This window comes from Symphalangus syndactylus, chromosome 9 (assembly GCF_028878055.3).
Source record: "Symphalangus syndactylus isolate Jambi chromosome 9, NHGRI_mSymSyn1-v2.1_pri, whole genome shotgun sequence".
In the NCBI taxonomy this organism is placed as follows: domain Eukaryota; kingdom Metazoa; phylum Chordata; class Mammalia; order Primates; family Hylobatidae; genus Symphalangus; species Symphalangus syndactylus.
Genome location: NC_072431.2, coordinates 76293726 through 76304171, shown reverse-complemented (window position 1 = coordinate 76304171; position 10446 = coordinate 76293726). Strand labels below are relative to the sequence as shown.

Genomic DNA, 10446 nt, shown 5'->3' with positions numbered 1-10446 from the left:
AGTTTGCAGTGAGCCGAGATCGCATCACTGCACTCCAGCCTGGACAACAAGAGCAAAACTCTATCTGAAAAGAAAAACCAAAACCAAAAACAAACAAACAAACAAAAACTACATCACCTGCAGAGATGCTTTCTAAATATTCTTTTTTTTTTTTTTTGGTCAGATATAAAACACATGTATCTGCTCATTTCATTGCAAATAGAGGTTCTAATTGGTCTTGACTCTGTGCTCGATGCCCACAAAGCCATTCTGCACTCTTCTGTGCACAGGCGTCAACTCCTCATTCAGTCAGCCAGCCAGGCATGTGAACAGATAGCTTACCAAACCACCCAAACAACATGCAACACAGTGTCCCCACCAGGAGATCTCTATGAGCAAGGATCATGTTGAATTTTGTTAGTATTCCTTGCACTTTATGGGAGCTCAATTAATGCCTTTTTGCCATAAGTGGTAGTTAATAAATGCACCTAAAATTTCAGTATAGAAAAACTACTATTCTTAGGCTTTTAGTCATGAGCTTCCTCAACAAACCTTCCCTCCCATCAGTGAGTGCTTCCCTTCGATCTACACCTCCCAGTGTCTTGAAAGGAAAAAGAGACTGACTAATTGCCCCCATCCGAAAGTCTCTCCTCATTTCATCTCACTTAACATTTCTGCAGAGTTTGCCAAATGCAACTATTCCTTTTCCCAAAGCAGGATACGGGAGGGGACGTAAAGAGAGATTAGAAAGAAGAAAAATATTATTACCATGTTGGGGGCCTGGATTTATGTGAAATCCAAAGTGAATCAGTCATTACAGGGCTTGGCACATAGTAATTTTTCCAAAAATGTTACCACTATTAGTGTTTTGTGATCATTAAAGATGCCAAAAACGTGTATGCCTCCTTGCTTTTAGCCATGTGGTTGCTAGCGCTTGAGATGTACTTTTGCTTACATTTTACGTATCAAAAATATGCTTCTCTTTAAAGGAACAATTGAAATGTCACTTCCTTTGATTACTTCCTTCATCCCCTTTATGGGGAAAATTATTGGTTTCTTCCTTAACTCTGTTGTTTCCAATGGAAATAATAATGCTAAACCTTCAGCCATGAGAAGTGAGGTATAAAGTCATGGTGATTTACAACATCTGTCTTCTCTCTATACGAGCATTAACTGCAGGAGGCACTAAGTCTGGCAGGGAGGCAGACTTGGTCTCCCAGTTGCTGAAACACAAAATGTTGAGGTAAGATTACAATTTTTATTTTTAAAAAGTCAGAATTTTGCTTTGTTTTTACATTACATGATGCCGTATGTTCAATGCATAAGTAAGAAAAATGCAAAATTTTAATTTTCAATTTTTAATGTCTTTAGATTTATTTTTAATCTCATTGCAATTGTATGTATATGTGTATGTATATGTATTAGGTATGTACATATGAAATACACATTATACATTTGTATTTATTATGCATATGCAATTTATATATACATATACTATATATGAGATATATATACATTCGTGTACTATATACTGTACATATCTTGTACATGTATATTATATGTATATGCTCATGCATATTTGTATGTGCACCAACAGCATATTCTCTACATTTCTGCATGAGCTTTTAAAACCAATTATTATGGGTCGGGGGCGGTGGCTCACGCCTGTAATCCCAACACTGAGAGGCTGAGGTGGACAGATCACGAGGTCAGGAGATTGAGACCATCCTGGCCAAGTTGGTGAAACCCCGTCTCACTAAAAATACAAAAATTAGCTGGGAGTGGTGGCAGGTGCCTGTAATCCCAGCTACTCAGGAGGCTGAGGCAGGAGAAACTGGTTTTCCACGTGGATGTTGTGCAAGTCTCCTTCTGGTTTTTAGTGGCTGGGTTGGTGGTGGGCACACTGGGTGAGAAGGACGACAGGCAGGTCTACCAGCCACCCAGGGATACTCATCTCCGCGTGGTTTCCCAGTGGAAGTCCGTGTATTTGCCAATTAATCTTCTACTGATCCATTGATACATCTTCGTTGAGTCCTGTTCTCTATGCTAAAAAATTAGCACTGAATAAGACAATCTCTTCTTTCGGAGAATTTATTTGAGAATTACGTAAAGTGAGTACTGTGAATAAAAGTAAATACAAACAAGCAAAATAATTTTAGATAGAAGCAAAGGCCATGAAGGAAATGGTTTCATGGACCATTATCACCCCATGGTGATAAGGTGAGAACTAAAATGTATTGCGAACAAGTGTTTTAAATAACATATTTTTAAATATTTTTTTAAAGGCTAATTCTACCTGCTAGGTTACAGCTTATGGTGAAAATTGCATGCAGATAGCAGAAGAGAACTCAAAGAATATCACCAGTACAGAAAGCAAATAGTGTTCACCCTTCTGGGCTGTTGTCAGGATGTCTGGTTAAGTGAAGCCTGTGTCCTCTGGACTGTGGACCACGGAAGACAGGAGGACCTGTGAGTTGCAAATAAAACCCTTGTCCCCCGCCCATTGAATGGGCTCCCTCTTGACCAAAGGGATCCCATAGAGACCTTAAAAACTGAGTTCCCAGCCATGATGGGAAGGGAGGTTGGATACAGCTCATTATAACCCCTCCCTGATGGAGTTTAGACAAAACTGCCCAGAATTAATGTTACAATAGATATTATAAGACAAACAGAATGGATTTCATGTGACAATAAGATACCAAATTATAACCAAGACGTAAGGTGATGCCAGACCAGGGTAAGTCCTGCCTGCAGGCCATCAGTCCGGCTAAACAAGGCATTTTGACCCAGCATCTTGTGGCTGACTCTGACATAGCATCCTAATCTTAGATATTCCTTTCTGCTGACAGTAAGTTTTAGAGAGAGCCTTACTCCTTTAACCAGCTGAAAATTAAAGAATTTCTGAATCCACTTATAACCTGTAAGCCCCCACTTTAAGGTATCCTACCTTTTTAGGCCGAGCTAATGTATACATTCTACCTACTGACTTACATCCTTGCCTGTCACTCCTGCTTCCCTGAAATGTATAAAACCAAACTGTAATCTGACCACCATATTTTAAATATGTGTATTTAAAAGAGGTTTAAAATAAACTTTTCTAAAATATTTTGAAGTATAGCTTTTCTGTTAACAGATCTCACCAACGAGGAAAACTAAGGAGGTAAGCATTGCGATGATGATTCAATTTGCTCAAGTTCCTACAGACAGCTCTGTGTATGTTAAAGCTGACAAAATTCTGTCAGCCCCACCATGGCTTAGTGCAGGCAATAAGCATTTCATTTTGAATTTAAACTTGTACTTAGAAAAATATATGTATTCGGTTGACCATATGAAGTTTCCATTACTGTAGGTCAAAATCGGCCCAATACTGGTCACTTCATGTGACTCAACCTCATGTATTTGCATTTAAATGGCTCCACTGCCTACTCGGAATGGTATCCCCTAGCAAAGGCCGAATCCTTTGGCTTCATAAGTAAGCCCTATATTTCCTAGTTACTCCCACTTTTTGAAGATATCGCTAAATAGGGCTGGAAGAATGCAAAATTTAGAGCTGGAGACCAAAACATAGTTTAAATTGCCCTTCTTTGGAAAGAAGAAAATCTGCATGGAGTTGGCGAGGGAAGAATAGGAAATGAAAGAGATGGGTCTAGAAGGCTCTGACGGCTTTTCCCTGAATCCAGAGGGAGAAAGATGACAGAACTGGTGGCTAAGAAGCTGAAAGGAGCAACTGTGGAGAAGAAAGACTCCTAAAGGAGATGTGAGAGGAGAGGCGCTGTGGTAGTTGTGAGGTTAACCCCCCTCCTTCCACCCTTCGAGATCTGTACTCAGTTCTGCATGATCAGGGATGCTCTTGTGCAGGCTGAGCCTGGTTAGGAGAAATGGAAAGAGAAGGTGGCATGGCCATGTGAGAAACACACATAGAAAGAGGGATTCACTTGCACGGACAGAGTATCTGTCTTTTCCTGCCCCTACCAACGAAATATGGGATCGATAGTTTTGAGAGTGCCTAATTTTTTGCCTCCTGGGACATTCGCATATCAGAGTCAGTACAGTTTTAAGGAAAAAGATACAAGCCCCTTTACTTAACATTTTAAACCAAATGTCTAAACATGCATTAATTAATAAAAAGGGGAATTGACTAGGCTTGTTTTTCATATATCTAGAAAAATAGATAATTAACATTTTGGAATGAACTGGGATTTTATTCGAGTAATTACTTATTCACAATGCATTATACATCCTGGAAGTAATAGCTCCATAAAAGCAGTTCATTTCCGTTTTTCCCTAGCCATGTGACTGGCTGGCTGGTGTTTCCAGTGGGCGTGGGTGTGTCTGGATGCTCATATGTGGAGAAGGCTGCTCATAACTCGGGAGATGCCTCAGCTCCCTCCTCCTTCTTCCCTCTTACTTTCCCTTTCCCTTTCCCTGTGTTTCTCTTCTCCCTCTTTTACACTTAAAGCAGCCACTACTATTCTTCTAACTTCTTGTACAAAGTATCTATGAGCGTTTTGTATCTCTGTGTTTTATTTATTTGTTGCCGGTTCAGAGGAAATGAGAGAACTTTGTTGATGTTCGTGTCTCTGTTTTATCTTCATTTAATCATATTAACCAGTGAAGAGTGTTTGGTTTTTTTTTTTCAGGGCCATTTGATTATGAAAAAAAGTAATGACATGATTTCACCTATTCTGTATTCAGGGCCACATTTACTTCCCCACTTGCATTGCTATTTTTGAAAAAAGTTTGATAATTTTAAATTATTCCTTGTATTGGAGAAATATCAACAATATATAATTTTTTATTCGGCAAACAGCATTTAAGTTTTTATCTAACCAAGAATGTAAGAGATGATTACAAAAATCTTAGTAACTGAAAAGGGATGTGCTATTATATCAGTGATCCTAGGGACAATATTGTGTTTTCAATGGCTATGGTACCTTACTGCATATAAAATGTTATTACTCTTTATTAAAAGTTACAAAGGGTGTGTTCAGTTGAAAGCATTATCAACTATCCTTTGACAAATCTGGTGGATCATACCAGTATTTTGCAGTGTGTCATGCTTGACACAAGGGGCCAAACAGAAGTTAAAATATAAAGATATGTTAATCTCTATTAGTGTAAAGGAGGTGCAAAATAAAACAATTTATTGAATAAGTTAGCCTAAATGAAGTAGTCTGAAAGCAATCCAATAACCCCTGGAATTTATATGTTCCCGATTTATTAAGTAGTTCACAAGGTCTGATATTTAAGAAAATGTAATATAATTATTAGCATTCTGAGATATCTGCATTTTAGTTATTATAAATCAAATGTATTCAGAGTGGTAATCAAATAATTAAAATATGACTGCATAAGTGGGGACTATTTCAGGACTTAAGATACTGGTTTGAAAATGTACATATATGAATACCATAGTCTCTAAAATATAAGACATTGAACTACTAAATCATTCATTCATACATACACACATTGATTCTGTGGAGTGTGTCTAGGTACTAAAGAAGCTATGGTGAGCAAACTGTACATTCTCTGCCTTCATAAGGCTCACAGATTTATTATGGAGACAGTAATTTAATAGTGCTATAAATAGTAATGCTACAAAAGAGAAGTATATGGTGCTGCAAGAACACATAGTGGAACCTCCTACTCATGCCATGCAGCCTACCAGACACCTCCAGCTTAGCTCAAAGAAGGAAACCTTTAAGTTCTATATTTCATATACCCATTACAGTATTCAGTCACTCAAACCTCATTGTTGAGACAACACTGTAACAACCCACAACCCATCAGAAGCAGTGGGAGGATAGTCAGAAGAATCAGAACAAGTCTTCAGCCTTTACTGGCAACTGGGAGGAATTGTAACTGGAATTTCCAGCCACAGTTTTGCCATGATCTCGTAGGCTCCTGGGAATCTTATGAGATGTAGCATTTGTCCACTAATAGTGAGAAAGTTTTCAGATGGATCTTAAATATGACCTAGATCTAAATATATATCACCCCAAATGCCACAAGAATACACAAATTTGAAGAATCTCAGCTGAGACTGTAAGCCTCCGTGATCTTTGTAAATGGAAGTAATAAAAATTGTTTAAGACAAAAGAAGATGCTTGATATCCCTGGAAGGTAGACATATGGACCATGATGAAGACTACCTCCTTGACAAAGAGGAGGGAAGAAGACTGATGGCTGCAGTAACCAGAGGCAGCCGCTGGACCAGTGTTCCTGAGTTGCACACAGGAAAATGCCCTGAAATTCCACTCTAGCACTTTTGTTATCAAGCTTCCCCAACAGAAAGCACTGTTCTGGGAGAACATACCACAACCGTTTTTCTTTATAGAGGACATCTGCCAAAGGTTGACCTTGTCAGAGGCTACATTTTGAAAAATAATTAAGATAGAGAAAGCTTCCTCCACTTATATAGAGATAGCAAGTAAAAAATTCTTGCTAAAATTATAAATTGCTGATCTCTTCTCCTACCAAGTTAAGCCATTAGTGTATTTACCACAGCTTTATATATTTTCCCCCAATTTATCAGATTGTGTGTGTGCAGTGTGTGTGTTCAGGGGGGATCTGTCAGCATACCTTGTTAGTCAAGAAGTTTTACTGTCAACTCAGACAAGTTCCAAACATTGTACAGATTCACAGAGAAGCAAATTGGTTTTCTGGCCCCAGAAGACTCCCTGGGTTGTATTATATGAGTACAGGCAAGGCAAGCTCAGGTTGATCAATTAGTGGGCGATTGCAGGGGCACTTCTGTAGTGCAGACTAAAGCAAGAACCTTCCTAGAATGGCAGGGAGCTTGTGAATCAAGTCTTCCTGGATTAAAAGTCATCACAGACTATAAATTCCCAGGACCAATTCAAATATGTGAATATCATATAATTCATTAGAAATGACTACTGGGTCATGTGGTTTTATGGGTGCCATGTTAGTTAGGAAGGTACAGTTTAAGAGGAAGATGAAAGTATATATCAATTTCTTCATTTATTAATAAAATAAAATTTGCAAAAAGTTACAATATTGTATGTTATATATTAGTCGTTGAGTACCCAATAAAAGAAAATTTTCAAAAAAAATAACTTTTTACAAGTAGAAACAGACTTTATTTGGAAACATGAAATACATACATTTTGTCTCTTACCTGGAAGTATTATCAATATTTAAAGATAGCATTTAAAAATGTTGTGTATGGTACCTACTTTCTCAAAGTAAAGGTGTTTGCAAGAAAAACACTACTTATTAGGCAGGCTCTAAAGAGTAAAAATCAAACAAGTAAACAGATAACACAATTATGCTGAAAAACAAAAGGTATCCAGTAAAAGAGAATAACTAGGTATTGTATTCAGTCTTATTCAGATTAGTGAGTAGATAGTTTTGTTTTCAATTATTCAATGATATAATAAAATAATAATCATGTGTGTTTTACATGCCATTTCCAATAATATGTGTGTTTTACATGCCATTTCCAATAATATGAACATTGACAGAGTTAATATAGAATATAGTTAATATAGTTAATATAGAAACATAAAATATAGTTAATATAGAAATTTCTCTCAAGCTATGCTTACTGGAGATGGAGTAATATGGAGAACAAGTGCATTTATTATACTCACGAGATTAAATTCTTCAAGCCCTAAACCTACCGCAAAAAGCCCTTATGTTTTATTCCTGGTTATAGTTCAAATCAATTAAACTAGTGGATAAATAATTAATGCTTCTTGTAAATAATGCAAGGGATTTATTTGGCTAGTATCACATTTCTTCTATGTGAGTGATTCTCTATATTGTTGCTTACATGCCCAAAATCTAACATCTCAAAAGAACAAAACACTTCTAGAGATGTACCTATTAAAAATAATTCAAGTTATCCTGTCAAATATGTATAAACTTGTATATTTTTCTTCATTAAAGCATTTATTAAGCGAATACCTCTACATATATAAATGAACAGTTTTAAAGACAAATATCTATCTGTAGGAATGTACGTGTAATTGATTTACTTCAAAGAAAACAAAAAATAATTCTGTGCAAATTTGTTATACCTATATTTTAATTTGTGATAAAAAAAAATCCAACTTCATTGATCCCCTAAAAACCACCTCTTTTTTATGTTTTTATCATGTGAAAATTTGATAAAGAAAGTATTACTTGACTACAAATCAGATACACACTTGGATTTAAGAAGGGGAGAATGGAAACAATTGCAATCCAGGGAAAATAAATTGTATAAACAACAACATGGGAGAGCATACAGGTGGATACATTCAGGAGCTGCTGCATAATAACTGTCATGGAGTCTTGGGCTGCCAGTTGATTCCAAAGCCTGTGGAAGGAATGTCCCAGCTTGATCTCCTCGTAGGAGGGCTTGAGTGCTGTCTGCTCACTGGAAAGCATCCAGAGGAGAAGCATTCTTAGGACCCATCAGTCACAAATAAGCTCTGCCTCGGAAACCTGCAGGAGGTGGATTCCATGAAAGAGAGTGACATTAGCTAAAGGAGGTCAGAAGGACCCTAGGTGAGATAAGTGGCTTCAAGCATCTCAGGCCTAGTGTAGGGATCTGATTTCAAAAATAGATAGATAGAGTATATATTATAAAGGCTTTTCCAGGGTAAGTACAATTCCTTCTCCCAGGATTGCAACTGTAGCGACAAAGAAATACATGATTCTTAGTCTTAGTTTGGTTCATTTTTATTTTTATTTATTTATTTATTTTTGAGACAGGATCTTGCTCTGCCACCACCCCATGGTGCCCTTATGCCTCACTGCAGCCTTGACCTCCCAGCTCAAGAGATCCTCCCACCTCAGCCTCTTAAGTAGCTGGGACCAGAGGTGCATGCCACCACAACTGGCTAACTTTTGTAATTTTTGTTGAGCTGGGGATCTTCCATGTTTCCCAGGATAGTCTCAAACTCCTGGGCTCAAGCGATCCGCCTACCTCAGCCTCCAAAGTGCTGGGACTACAAGCATGAGTCACTGCACCTGGCTCTAGTCTGAAAACTAGGGTGTAGACAACCAACTGTGGCTTTCATGTCAACAAAGCTCTTCATTAGTTGAACAGCTAACAACCAACAACACAGTTGGTTGTCTACACAGTAGCCATCTTCTCCTGTCTTCAGCAACTGAACTCTGGTTTTCTTCATCTTCCTCTGGGTACTCATGTCCTTTGTGGAAAGCTGGAATCCTCCCAGAGCCAGGAGCTGCTTACTTATTAGCCTTGGCCAATTCTGAATGTCTCCTTCCTCAGTCTAGGTGTGTGGTCTGTGTGAAACACATTCTGCCTAATAGATACTAAGGAAAGTTTGCTGGAAGGCTCAGAGATGGTTTGTCTCATTTGTGGTAATAGACATAAGATGGGTTTTCTCTATTCTGCCCCTTTGGTAGGTGACCATTAGAAGGGGAAGCAACCATTCCTGGACTATTAAGGGAACACCAAGAGAATTGCAGAGAAAGTAAACAGTCATTGCCCTCTTATTTTCATACTTCCTTTCTGTGATGTAATCAAGTCTTCATTGTTGATGCCACTTTTAATAAGCCATCTGCAGTTTATAGACGAGGCATTCTCGGATGTATATTAGGAGGTCAGATGCAAGATGTAAAGACATTAAAGGCAGGTTGAGACAAGATTATCAAGGAGGCAGAAGTCTGATCCTTTTGTAGTTTATAAGCGTGATGATTGGGTTTTCATGCTCATGTGTGAGAAGTGCCTTCCTCAAACCTTGTTATGCTGTTGGTGCATTACTCATGTGACGAGAAAAAAAAGGAGGCAGAAGTCAGACCAAGGGGTATAGGCTTTCCTTGATCAACAGTGGGGAGTCACTGATGGGGTTTGAGAAGAGGAGGGACATGATCAGCACTGCACTTCAAAGCATTATTTTAAACGTTGTGAGTGGGAAGGATTTAAGACAAAGCTCAGAACATTTTGCCACTTGGAACGCATTGTTGAATATTCATAAAAAACTAGTTTATGGCTCAGCATAAATAATTTTTAAACACAAAGTAAAATACAGTATGTGTTGCCATGGAAGTGACAGAGCCTAGGAAGATAATGACAAGCAGAAAAAAAACTGTGCCATTGTAATTTAAATCACTATAAAGCTTTCTAGAATTTAAGTGTGTTTTCAGTCAGAGTATTTTGAATACACAAGGAAAAGATGATGGTTATTTTATCGTTCTTGCTGAGAAAGGAAAGAACAAAAGAGGGGTGTTTCCTTTTTGCACATGAGACCTATAAAGCTAAACAAAATCAAGTTCATGCAATCAAAAAGCTGACTAGGGTTTGAAAGACTGAATGAGTCAATTAACAGTGAAGCTCCAGTGCAGAGCACAGACTGGTGAGGTGCCATTGTTAGCACTGGCTGCAGTCCCCTCATGATGATAAAAACGGCTAACAGGCATTGTCTCTGATTACATGCTAAGCTCTGCACTGACACACAGGCACGAGGCCTCTCTGTATCCTTCACCATC

At 38.1% G+C, this 10446-nt stretch overlaps 1 non-coding gene across 1 annotated transcript; it reads left to right on the top strand.

Annotated features, from left to right (window-relative positions):
• Nucleotides 1–9627: 9627 nt before the first annotated feature.
• LOC129490922 (small nucleolar RNA U13) lies at nt 9628–9731 on the top strand. Its single transcript, XR_008660391.1, has one exon. It is a non-coding gene; the product is annotated as a small nucleolar RNA U13 (small nucleolar RNA).
• Nucleotides 9732–10446: the final 715 nt, after the last annotated feature.